Source organism: Neophocaena asiaeorientalis, unplaced genomic scaffold, assembly GCF_003031525.2.
Source record: "Neophocaena asiaeorientalis asiaeorientalis breed wild unplaced genomic scaffold, Neophocaena_asiaeorientalis_V1.1 scaffold7, whole genome shotgun sequence".
Classification (NCBI taxonomy): domain Eukaryota; kingdom Metazoa; phylum Chordata; class Mammalia; order Artiodactyla; family Phocoenidae; genus Neophocaena; species Neophocaena asiaeorientalis.
In genome coordinates, this window is record NW_020185337.1 from 4,665,060 (window position 1) to 4,678,719 (window position 13,660).

A 13,660-nucleotide genomic window follows, 5' to 3' on the forward strand; every position below is an offset into this window, starting at 1 on the left:
GCAACGGGAGAGGCCACAACAGTGAGAGGCCCGCGTATCGCAAAAAAAATAAATAAAAATAAAGCAAATGTTACTGTCTCGCAAATGAGTCAAAATAACATGCATTTATTGTGTCTGTGAGCTAAATGGGATCAATCTTAATTGTTAAGCAGTGTTGCTACTAGTACATATGTGTCAGGAAAAAGAAACGCCCAGTCACAGGACTTTCATAATTAAGGAAAGAATCAGAACTTACCCTGGGCCTCTGTATAGAACTTCACAGTTTACAAATCAGCTTCCCGTGCACTTTCTGCTCTGACCCTCACCATTACTTCATGACACTGAACAAACTGAGGATCAAGAGGTTGATTTACTGGCCTCAGATGCCCAAATTGCTACGTAGCAGGTCTTCAGGTCCGCCTGGGGCTCTTCCACCATGCCAAGTCTCTTTAGAACTACTTTTCCTCAAAACCCACCTTTTAAGAGAAATTAAATGTATCCCTATACAATACATTGTTTTTCAATTTTAAGGTCTAGCACTGAAACAAGCTGCACGTTGAATATCATTAAACAGTGTTTGTTTTTTATTTTATTGAAGTATAGCTGATTTACAATGTGTTAATTTCTGCTGTACAGCAAAGTGATTCAGTTATACACCAAAGTGATTCAGTTATACACCCACGTATATATTCTTTTCATATTCCTTTCCGTTATGGTTCATCACAGGATATTGAATATAGTTCCCTATGCTACACAGTAGGACCTTCTTTTTTATCCATTCTATGTATAATATTGCATCTGCTAACCCCAAACTCCCAATCCATCCCTTCCCCACCTCCCCTCCCCCTCAGCAACCACAAGTCTGTTCTCTATATCTGAACAGTGTTTTGATATGCTACACAGCACTGTCCCTTTGCTGCAAAGCACGTTAGCCTATGATGGGTTAACTAAGCTTTGAGGGCTAGTCTGGAAACTTTAGCACCACACATACTATACTATTGTTTCTATGGGAAGCTCTGTTCCAAGTTCCAGTCAGCTGACTTAAAAGAGAGCTTTTGGTGCATATGTACACGGCCTAAAAATAATCACCACTGCAAGCTGAAGGCATTTCTTGGATTTTGCTTTTCTTTTTCATTTCATTTAAATATATACAGACATACCCAGAGCCTGTTTTCACGGAGCAGCATGTCCGGTATGAAAAGCTAAGCATTTCAATATAACAGAAGAAACTGCGTCAAATTCCCACATGTGATGAGTGTGGATTACATAAACAAGTGGGAAAGTCCCCTTCCACCCTAAAACTGTGCCAAGACATCTGACATGCCTATGTCTGCCAGAAGTCTACAGCTATTCAAGTCAGAATCCATGTTTTTGATAAATCAGCGTCATATTGTAACGATCTAAAAAGCTTAAAAAGGACTTCTTGCCAGGAGAATTGTTTTATGGCCCTTCAAAAGATTTGTTCCGAGAAAAATGTCTCCCTGCCAAGGGATTTCAAATGCTAAAAGCAGAAGGGCAGCTTTTCAGTGATGAATTTTCAACAAATTACCCAACATACATGGTTGAAAGTTCTCTCATCAAGAATGAGGTGCTAGGGCTTCCCTGGTGGCGCAATGGTTGAGAGTCCGCCTGCCAATGCAGGGGACACAGGTTCGTGCCCCGGTCCGGGAGGATCCCACATGCCGTGGAGCGGCTGGGCCCGTGAGCCATGGCCACCGAGCCTGCGCGTCTGGAGATAAATCAGAGCAGGGTTGGGACCACTGTGTCTACTCAAGGAAACAGGTGACCAGAACGTTGGGATAAATTCCATTAGCAAGCTCTCCTGATGCTTTTTGATTCGTTAATAATGGATTTATACACCATTTTCCAGAAACCTTCCTGTTGTGTGAGTTCAGACGTGACTGGGTTATGCTTAAACCAAACCTAACTGAAACCACAAGAAAGAACAATCAGATGGAATCTAAATATAATACTCTCAACCGAAAGTTCAGACAGAAATCTGTCAGTCGCCTTTTACCCTACCTCAGATAGGAGGGATTGTGTGGACCGGTGGCTCAGGATCCTGCCATTTTTCTCTTCTGTCCTCACTCAGGACAGTCTTTCCCGAAGAATCTTGAAAAAGACAGACTAAAAATGACAGGGATCAAAACAAAAGGCAGCTAACACGCATGAAAAACTCTGAATTGCCTAATTTCAGTCCCCAAGCGTCTCAGCCGGCCGATCCTCTATAATTTTTGATGAAGTACAACATAAACTTCTTTAGAGCTGTTTGTAATCAAAAGGTACAAAGTGTGAGACCCAAATTCTCTTGGTTATTGAGACGAGTCTTAAAATAACCACAAGCGGCTAATATTTAATTTGGTGTTCTTGGCTTTCTGTGAGAATTCTTAGTAAGATACAAAATGCCCTTAATAAAACATAACAACCTACAGTGGAAATATCTCATGGGGGTGGTCACTGTCTAGATTATCTAGATCTAAAAAGCAAATCATTGTTTGAAAAAGCCCAATTATTGTTACTTTAAATCCTCTTCTCTGTTTCTCTCTCTCTCTCTCTCTCTCTCTCTCTCTCTCTCTCTCTCTCTCTCTATATATATATATACACTTAAAATAGTCTAACATGAAGCCCATACAGCTCCACGGGGCTGTGCCAGAAAGCCAGTCATATTCTAGTGAGTTTGCTCTCTTCTTTTTTTAATGCAAAAAATATTCAATAAATATCTTAAATTTTCTTTTTAGTGGTGCTAGCCTTTGATTTTCCTGTGATGTGAATCCTTGTTCATCTTTCTTATCTATTTCCATATTGAGTTGTCTGAAAGTAGATACACTTTCATGACCTGTAAATCATCTTAAATAAGCCTACAGTCTAAAATCAGTATTACCTCCAATACTTGCATTTTTTCTTTTTTCTCGTCATTAATTGCCCTGGGCCACAGTTTCTTCAGGTATAAAATAGTGGTGTGTGTTGGAGAGGGGGTGGGTAGTACCAGGGGCAAAAACGTGCTTGATGATTTCTAAGTTCCCTGCCAACTCCAGAGTTCTATTATTTGCTGGTTTCTCTGGTCTGCATTTATCCCAGACATGAGCTCCCATAGAGCAGTGGTTCTTGGGGGGGGCAGAGGGGGTACTATTTTGTCCCCCCGGATATTCGGCAATGTCTGCAGACATTTCTGGTTGTCACAGCTGAGGGAGGGGTGTGCTACTGGTATCGAGTGGGTAGAGACCAAGGATGCTGCTAACTAAACATCCTACCACCGGCAGGTAGCCCTAAAACCAAGAATCATCCAGGCCCGCAATGTCAATAGTGCTGGAAGTTGTAGGGTAACAAACCTGGGAAATTAAATGACTTGTCAGATTCAGAAAGTTGTGGAAGCCACTTCCTAAAATATTTACTACCTTTCATATTCCTAGACAGGCAGCTCGGGTGCTTCAACTCCTAAAAGGGAAACAGAAAGCAAAAGGGCTTATTCACAGCTCCCGTTCTTCCTCTATTTCCCTCCTTTTTTCATCCAAACCCACAGAATGATCAATGATGGAGGCAGGTTGGATAAGCCATGGTCCCTGCCTTCCCAGTGCTACCATCTAGTGAAGGAGACAGAAAATCAACAGTGGTCAGTGCTTTGGATGTAGCAAGATGTGATGTGGCTTGCAAAAGCCCACAGGTTCTTTCAAGACCCATTAGGTATCAAATCTTCATTTAATGAGCAGATATTACTAAAGAACCTTCATTGACAAATTTTTAAATAGATCAGTGCAGCTAGAAAAGTAGACGATGTGTTTTCATTAAGAAGATGTTTTTTCAATCTACCAAAATGATGAAAGTTCTTCCTCAGCCATGAATAGTATCTTTATCCTTCTAAAGCAGTATACGATCACGTGCGTCCAGGAAAACTAACAGTACTCCAAGGATTGTTAGGTGTTCAGGTCCTGCAAGTCATTCTGGAGTCTTTTTGTAGGACAAGGTGAGTAAGGAAGGCCCAGAGGTCAGAGCAGTGACTGCACCATGGGAACCACTGCTTTCTAGGATACTCTGGGATGTACCCAAGGGAACCATACAATTTTTCTTCCAAACCAAGAAACTTCTGAGAGTGAGTTATGCCAGGACAACAGGATAAACCAGGACCAATGTTCACCACAGCTCTGACTGCTATGCTGTGGCAGCCCTTCTGAATGCCTGATGGAAGACGATGCCCACAGGAACCTCGGAATAGCCGTGGGCACTAAACAAAAGTATGACTTCCACTTTCTTAGTCAACTAAAAATCAGTGATAGTCAAAAGGAAAGAAAAGTGATACTCAGGAATGCAGTCAACACAGGCAAATCTGGAAAACCCAAACATACTCTGTTTATGAATCTAAAGTACAAGATTCCCACAATAGTGTGCTCCAGATGGGATGTAGTCTTTTCTCTGTGGCATGTGAAAAGCAAGAAAAACTGTGAAACAGCTTCCGGTGTATCAACTTAGCTAATATACTGATCCCCCTAATACACTGACCCTTCAGTCAGCCCAAGCGAATTTCTGGTACTTGGAGTCAAGGCAAGCCCTCTGCTAAAAGTCATGTCTTGGCAGGTCTGGTGTGTTTAATCACATTCTGGTCCCAATGGAAACTTCTGTACTAGGCAACGGACAGCCTCAGTAACCCTCCCCTAAAGTCACATGACCAGCAAGGTGGATGGGTTCCTGGGCATTTGAGTGGAACAGAAAACAGGATACCCACTGCTTTGGAAAACAAAAATATTCCCAGGATCAGTAAGGTTAATTTCGTCTTTTTTCTTACCCATAAACAAGGTAGCCTCTTAAGAAAACATTATAATCTTACAGGGAGCTTGCAAATCAAAAACCAAACCAAAAACATGTCCTAGTGCTTTGGGCTCACGAAGTAAGACTGCATGCGAGCCCCGACCCCCTGCAAGCATGTGAGGAAGGCAAAAGCGAGCCCAGGAGACCTCAGGGGCTGCCAGCAGCAGCAGCAACCTTGACACCGCATCCCCTCCCACTTCCTTTTAAGTTTTATCAGAAGCAAGATAAAAAAATCCTGGAAAAGGGACTTCCCTGGTGGCACAGTGGTTAAGACGCCGTGTTCCCAATGAAGGGGGCTTGGGTTCGATCCCTGGTCAGGGAACTAGATCCCACACGCACACCGCAGCTAAGAGTTCGCATGCCACAACTAAGGAGCCAGTAAGCCGCAACTAAGGAGCCTGCCGGCCGCAACTAAGGAGCACACCTGCCTCAACCAAGACCCGGTGCAACCAAATAAATAAATAAAATATTAAAAAAAAAAAAATCCTGGGCTTCCCTGGTGGCGCAGTGGTTGAGAGTCTGCCTGCCGATGTAGGGGACATGGGTTCGTGTCCCGGTCCGGGAAGATCCCACATGCCGCGGAGCGGCTGGTCCCGTGAGCCAAGGCCGCTGAGCATGTGCGTCTGGAGCCTGTGCTCCGCAACGGGAGAGGCCACGGCAGTGAGAGGCCCGGGTACCACAAACAAATAAAGAAAAAAATCCTGGGAAAGATGGTACAACCTTCACCAAAGTCAGAAGGCCCAATTATTCAACTTCTATTTCACCTCAATGTTCTATATTTGATCAAGGAAGAGACTTAAAACGGGCAACGGTGGCCCATCCTGAAAAAAGGGAACAGAGGTCACTTTTCAATTTTAGCCTCATCTCATCCTTAGATACCAAGGGAGTCACTAATGGCAAGCTCTCCACACATGAAGGCAGAGGTTCCAGAAAAGAAGAAAAGGGCACATACAACAACGGTAAACCACAGGCAAGCCTGGTATCAATTCAAACACAATTCAGTAAATAGATTTTAAAGACTCAGGGGTAGGACAGAGCAGCAGTGGCTTACTGTATTTCCAGTGTCATGTCAAATTATCCTAACATGTTTTCTGGTAACCCTGGTATCAGAGAGAAATGCCACAAAGAGAATGTCTCTTCATTTTCCAAAAAGGTCTGGATAAAATGAAGAAGTGTGGGCTGGATGACATAGTTAAGGGTAGTCACAGTTATTTGAAATGCCATCCACGAATAATACTAATTATTAAGCTGTCATAACCTGAAGGAATACCCTAGTATCATTATTCTGTTTTAATTGAGTGATTATATTAATCACATAGATGATGTTTGAGAATACGCTTATTAATTTTGTAGATGGCATGAAGTCAGATGAAAGATAATATTCAGAAGAATCTGAATGCAGAAGGCTGCGTGAGATGACATTTTAATAGAGATAGATATTGAGCCCCACATTTAAGTATAAACGTAAATTGTACAAAAAGAAATGCTGGAGACCTGGCTCAACAGTACTTTAACATTGAGAGTCAGAAGTAAGACAGTTGTTTAAAAAGAAAAGGAAATTCAATCCATGGCTGCATTACTAAAATTAAATGACTGGATCAAGGGAAGAGACAGTCTACCAAGCATTACCCAAGTTGAAACCACATCTAGAGAATGGAGGTAAACATGAAAAAGAACATGTATATGTATAACTGAGTCACTTTGCTATACAGCAGAAATTAACACAACACTGTAAATCAGCTATACTTGAACAAAACAAAATTTTTTTAAAAAAAGGCTACACTGGGGACATCCGCTGATCAAGTTCTAGTTTTCCAATGTCCTTCTAGAATGTAGATGCAACACTTCAGGTCCAGCTGGACAGTCAGAAGGCGGAGGAAACATAACCTCTCTAGTGTTGGGCATTCTGTTTACATAGCCTAAGACGGAATGAGGCTTTTTGGCAACTGCATTACACAGCTGACTCACAACAAATTTAAGTTTCTCTTGTGAACAAGATAAACAGTTGATAGCCTCAGCAGTTATCAACACTGGCCGGTCATCACATTATACACTTCTGTGTTCAACGTCCACCTCTATCCACTAGAATATGAGTTTCATGAATGCAGGAGGAGTTTTGCCCTGTTCACAGCTGAATATCCCACACCTAGAACAAGTCCTGGCCCCTAGCATTCAATTAGCACATGTTGAATAAATGAATGACGGTTAAAACAACCACCAACAAAAAGGCTATAATGGGGACAAAAGATACAGGGTAAGACAGTAGCCTTGGGACTTTCCTGGTGGCACAGTGGTTAAGAATCTGCCTGCCAATGCAAGGGACATGGGTTCGAGCCCTGGTCCAGGAAGATCCCACATGCCACAGAGCAACTAAGCCTGTACGCCACAACTACTGAGCCTGTGCTCTAGAGCCCACGAGCCACAACTACTGAGCCCACACGCCACAACTACTGAAGCCCGTGTGCCTAGAGCCCGTGCTCCACAACAAGAGAAGCCACCACAATGAGAAGCCCGTACACCGCAGCGAACAGTAGCCCCCGCTCGCCACAACTAGAGGAAGCCTGTGCGCGGCAATGAAAACCCAACACAGCCAAAAATAAATAATAAATTTATTTAAAAAAAAAAGAGAGAGAGAGAGAGACAGTAGCCTTGTTCTGTGTAGCTCCAAGAGGGAACAAGAAACCACTCTTGAGTTACAGGAAGGCACTTTCAATGCAAGAAAAACCTCCCTAATAATTAGAGCTGTTCCACAACAGAACAAGCTGCTCCCTCAAGTAAAATTTTGTTCTCTACAACTGAAAATATTAAACTAGATGTTGGATGAATAGGAAGTCTGCACTTTCTGGATGCCTGAACTGGGTAACCTCAAGTATTTCTGAGATTCAATGATTCTTCATAGAAACAAGTTCCACAGTATTCATGGGGATAACAGGGATGTCCCCTTCAACATAGGAACTGCTTTTACAACATCTGTGATGGACAGTTCCCAGCTACCCCTCCAGATCCAGTCTCCACCTGGTCCTGTCCTGCTGAGCTGAGGGAGGCTAACTTAAGGACTGCATCATGTCTGGTTCTCTGGCTCTGGGATGGGTTTGGTCAATGGGGATAAGAGAGAGAGGAGCCTGAGGGCAGGAGACTATGCATCCCTGAAAGGCATCCATCTCTACACAGCCATCCCTCCTGGGGTCTGGGAATATTCCTTCCACTTTCCTCTTCAGGTGTAGGTACTGGCCCTCGCCCTCCCCTCTTACTTGTCCTTGGATTCTCACTATACTCTAGATTTGGGTAAGCATTTTTTTTATTCAATGTTCCTCAAATTATCCAACTGGAGTGTTGCCACCTGCTTCCCACCAGGCCCCGATCCACGCACCAGCTAAGCGGGGACTCACCGGTGTCTGTTTGAAAGCTCCCAGGGACAGGGAGGGAGCACAGCAGGTTCTGGAGAGCTCTGGTGCACAGCTCTAATTGTTAGACATGCCTCCTTTCTATTCAGCCAACTCCATAATTCTTATTCATTAGTTTTAGCGCTGCTATGATAACACCAGGCCTTTCACTTATTTGAAGCCAGCTTTCAAAACCAGTCACGACAGTGGGAAGGCAATGCAGCCTGACAGTTTACAGCCTGCCTTGTGTCTCAGCAGAAATGCTTAAACAGCTCGATTTCCTGTGCATTCCGGAACAGCAGTTTCCTACTTTAGCAAGCATTTGGGCTTCACATTCGATCAATTCTTCAGAAAAAGGAAGCAATGTTAGGTTGTCACACAACAGTATCAAACCTGGACACCAACAACGGTTAACAGGAAATCATGTATATATTAACGTTCTTTCTCCAAAAACAACTTTGTGAAAGCACAAACACCACTAAACTTCTCCTTTTCATCTCTTGTTATGGAGGCTGCCTTTTTGCAGGAACGTGAGCAAAAGGATAATTTCACTCTGCATTGATTTTGATCTTATAAAGAATGTATCCAGTGGGGAAATACTCTTTTCTCACTGCCAACAGAGTGGTATAAAATGAATGAAAATGTCTGGTAAGAATCGTTTTTCTTTACATGGCCTAGTGTCACAGCAAGCATTAAGCAAACAAAACATCAAGTGGGAAAAGTACACATAAAACCAGATGAATTTAGACAAAGGAAAATAAAGACAACTTTTTAAGTTATTAAATGAAGAGGAACAAAACCTTGAGAACTGCCCAAAATATGCAGAAAAACCTCCATAGGAATGTACTGCCAAGAACAACTACTTGTATATCTTTTTTATTTCTTTATTTATTTTTTTTGTGGTACACGGGCCTCCCACTACCGTGGCCTCTCCCATTGCGGAGCACAGGCTCCAGACGCGCAGGCCCAGCGGCCACGGCCCACGGGCCCAGCTGCTCCGCGGCATGTGGGATCTTCCTGGACCGGGGCACGAACCCGCGTCCCCTGCATCAGCAGGCGGACTCCCAACCACTGCGCCACCAGGGAAGCCCTATCATAATTATTTTTAATTGTATATACTTATAGAAATTCGGTTTCTGTAACAGCTTAGGTGGGTAGAAACGGAGAAGATAAAAATGAAAGCCATAAAACTTCTATTATTTCAATTTATAATGATATTTGCAACAAGTTTTCAAACTGTTTAAATATCTAAGTTTTAGACAATCACAGGATGATGGGGTAGCATCCCCTACTCCAAAAACAGCGTAGTCCTATTTGGGGCGGACCACCGTTAGGGAAAAAAACAGAAACTAAGCGAATCCTAAGAGTTTAGGTGCTTACTTCTTTCAACACTGGGCTGCTGTCCTATACTGCCTGGGGCCCCCTTTCTCTGAGCTTTGACCACGTAATTAGTACCAGTATGTAAGAAACTCTTCACTACACTGGCAGGAACCCCTGTTTACTCTTTTTTTCCTTCAAAAACAGGACCCACCAATAACATCTTTCTTCCTTGGATGAAAGCCCCGTGGATGGGGCTGAAAACACTAGCCTAGAAGCAAAGTCCCTCCCCTGTCACACCCGAGGGGAGCCCTTGTGGATGGCCCCATCATCAGAACTTAGATCCTCGTCGGAATTTGCAGCTTGACCCCTGACTTAAGGATGGTTCAAACACAGCTTCAAAAAAGCTGAAAGATGTACCCTCAAGCCCTTGTATGTAGAAGGGAACTCACGACAGCGTGTTTTACTGAGGCTTCAGTGGTAACTGGCTACTAGAACTTATGCCTCTGGAAGGGGAAAGCAAACAGCAAACATTTAATGACATATCCAAACATGACATATCTAATAAAAAAGTGAAAAGCAACTGCTCTGGGGCTCTCCTGCAAAGAGATACTCACCAAACATTTTCCTCATTGGACCAACATACATTCTCACTCTTGCTCTCTCCCATTTCAACTAGGGTGACTACGTATATTTATAAATACAGAATCTCCTTTCTAGAGACATCGAAGATTTCCCTAGTCGTGCTACCAGATCCTGGATCCAGTTCAACAAACATGTACTGAGTTCCAGTTATGTGCCAGACACTGAATAATGGGAAGATAAGTTTTTCCAAAAATGTAGTTATCTCCTTAATTCCTGGTTCAGTTTTCTGGCATCCTGACTAGACACAGTAACTATCAATTATGGCTTTAGTCTTACGACACCCAGGTGATCTCCAATGATTTCATTCACTAATTTAAAAACTACTTACTGATTTTTGGCTCTTTGCAAGGCTATTTCTGGTAGCAACTGAAATGCCCCTGTCTCGTGCATTAAAATCTGAAATGAGGGACAACTATATAAATAACCAAAAGCACAAGTTGAAACTGTGGCACAACAAAGGACTGTGACAATCTGAAGGAAGAGAGATCACTCAAGGGACCAAAGAAAAAAATTCAAAAAGGAAGTAGCATTTGAGACAGTCTTCAAACAAGGAAACAGTAAGTACAGTGAAAACCCAGCCATGAAAGGTATGGAATGTGAACAGAGGGAGAGGGAAGAGAAAGCTGCCTGGAAAAATTACAGAGGGTCTTGAGGATCATAAAATTTTCAATTAAAAAATAAATTTAATCCACTTTGGATAAACAAATTGTGATATATCCATAGAATGGAAGATTATTCGGCAATAACAAGGCATGGCATTCTGATATATGTCACAACATGGATGAACTTTAAAAACATTAGGCCAGGGGCTTTTCCCTGGTGGCACAGTGGTTAAGAATCCACCTGCCAATACAGGGGACACAGGTTCGAGCCCTGGGCCGGGATGATCCCATATGCCGTGGAGTAACTAAGCCCGTGCGCCACAACTACTGAGCCTGTGCTCTAGAGGCCGCGAGCCACAACTACTGAGCCCACGTGCTACAACTACTGAAGCCCGCGCGCCTAGAGCCTGTGCTCCGCAACAAGAGAAGCCTGCACACCACAACGAAAACCCAACACAGCCAAAAACAAAAAAAAAACAAAAAAACAACTAGGTCAAGTAAAAGAAGCCAGACACGAGGCCACATATAATTCCATTATATGAAAGAGCCAGAATAGGCAAATCCATATAGGCAGAAAGCAGATTAGCGGTTGCCTAAAGCTGGTGGTGGGGGGGCATTGCAGGGAGATGGGAGTTACTGATAATGTTATGGGGTTTCTTTTTTTAGGGTGATGAAAATGTTCTGGAATCAGATAGTGGTGATGAATGCATAGTCCCGTGAGTCTACTAAAACCCCATGAACTGTACACACTTATATAAACAGGTGAACTTTATAGTATGTGATTTATATCTCAATGGAGCTGTTATAGAAAATAAAATTAATCCATTTAATATTTATATAGAATTTGAATACCTAGGCTAGTGCCCTATACATCTTTTTCACTTTGACATATATATTAACTATGTATAGAGAATACCACATATGTACAGGACATAAAACATAACAGCAGGTTGAAATTTTTAAGGTTCATTGCCTTAGAACTTTCCTAGAAGAAATGAACCTGCTATCTTCCTAACCCTCCAAACCCTGCAAAGTACATTTCAAGTATTAAAAAATAGATGATAAATAAGTTACATGAAGCTTTTTAACACTGGAACACAAAGTAGTTTAAGAGATTAGTGTCCTTTATATAGCATCAGGTTTAATTTTCGAATGGCATTTTTATTGACGCTCAGGGGGCTGCATTCCATTGTATATGTTCTCCAAGACCATATAAAAAAGACCAATCATAAATTTTCAGATGCCACGTTTTCGTGCATGTTGATGGTTCATTTATTTGTTCTTAATTACAGAAAGTGGCCTGATATTAGTATTTAATTTATTCTGTCTTCCTCTGAGAAAGACTCAAAGACTTTAGAAAGCTTACAGTTTCCTCTTCTGGGTCAAATTTACCATAAATTTCTGATTTTGTGCTTTGCTTTGTACACAATGAACTTAGAAGAAACTCAAGTAGTAGCAAAACGACTCATCAGAAGCAAAAATCTAGCTAAATGTTCATTTTATGAGTAAAAGGAAATGAAAGGGAAAAAGATAATACAGATGCACATAAAATGATAAAAAGTTTACCAATTTTATACCATGTGCACATACTTAAGGCATAAACAGAAGGAAAATGTCTCACACTGTGCAGACCTGTGCATTGTGAGATGGTCTGAACTTCTGAGTCTGAATGTTTATGCTCTTTAGCACAAGTGAAAGGATTACTTATTGGGTTCCTATTATGTGCCAGTTATCAAGAAAAGCATTTCCCTCATTTCAAACGTGGTTCATTACGCTGCAATAATTTGATTTTCTCCTATAAGGAAACTTTAGTTAAAAACAATCTTCCAAGTATTGATTAAACCAAGTTAATATGCATACAGTTTAATAATTCAAGGTTCTTGCCAACTTTAAATAATGATCTTTTTGACAGTACGGACACCGTGATATATACCTGCATGAACTATCATTCTGTATTAAACAGAAGAGCAAAGAACACTGAAAGTATTTTGCTCACAGAAGCAAACTGCTGAATAATTTATGAACTGTTCTATCATTAAAACCGAACTACTCCTCAAATGTGGGTTTTCAACTTCTCATAACTACAGGGACCAGATTCTAGCTAAGGATTGATTTTTTACATTAAAAGAAACTGCTAAATAAGAAACCAACAAGGCAAGAAAACATGTAGTTTATTAGTAGCTATTGTAGAGAGGAAAAATAACACTCCAAAACGTATTTGCAAATTCAAGTTTAAGCACGAGTTCAGGAATTATCCTGTTACCCTGATCACTAAATGGAATTCCAGAAGCTAGATATAGTACCCGTTTCTCTCCAGATCCTGGGAGGAACCAGTCATTAATTCACTTGCCAGAAACAGTCAATATACTACTTGAATTATAGACATTAATTAAAAATAAAAGAGATCCAGCAACAAAGAAGTTTGTGGCTCAAATCAGATTTGAAATAAACTACCAGGTAACTTTTCCAAGTTTCAAGGCAGACTAATAAGACTATTTCCACACAAACACAACTATTTTCAAAAAAAAAACCCATTATTTTTTTACAGGGAGTTCCAAGTATATTTTATAAATACCTGTAGAATTTTTTATATAAACATCCACATTTCCCACATTCCAGTTCCCAGAAACTAGATTCTGTTCATCAAGTATTTATTAAGATGCATGGGTAAACAATTTGGGGAAAGAAGGACACCTCACTGAAATATTTTTACTTACACGAAGAGATGCTGTGTTGTACGCATGTGTTATGTGTGTGACGGTGACAATGGAGGAGAAACACATACTTGCTGTAAGAAGTCTGAAAATTACAGGAGGGCATTTTAAAACTATCTGTTAACGCCAACACCCATACATATTATCCCTGAGGAATATGCTTTCAAAATAAAGTGCCATGGTACTATTTTTATGTCAATTTCATGATGGGTCCGTCTTC

General features: G+C 41.5%; 1 protein-coding gene and 1 long non-coding RNA gene across 5 annotated transcripts in view; both read right to left on the bottom strand.

Moving 5' to 3' along the window:
• The window catches only part of GAB1 (GRB2 associated binding protein 1), a 126,379-nt gene that overhangs the window by 81,059 nt on the left and 31,660 nt on the right, over positions 1-13,660 (bottom strand). The gene's annotated exons all lie outside the window — the stretch shown is intronic.
• The window catches only part of LOC112393784 (uncharacterized), a 60,206-nt gene that overhangs the window by 22,270 nt on the left and 24,276 nt on the right, over positions 1-13,660 (bottom strand). Inside the window, exons 2-3 of the long non-coding RNA XR_003002004.1 lie at positions 3,309-3,414; positions 2,002-2,106 (exon numbers count right to left, since the gene is read on the bottom strand). This is a non-coding gene — a long non-coding RNA (uncharacterized LOC112393784). The remainder of the gene's footprint in view (positions 1-2,001; positions 2,107-3,308; positions 3,415-13,660) is intronic.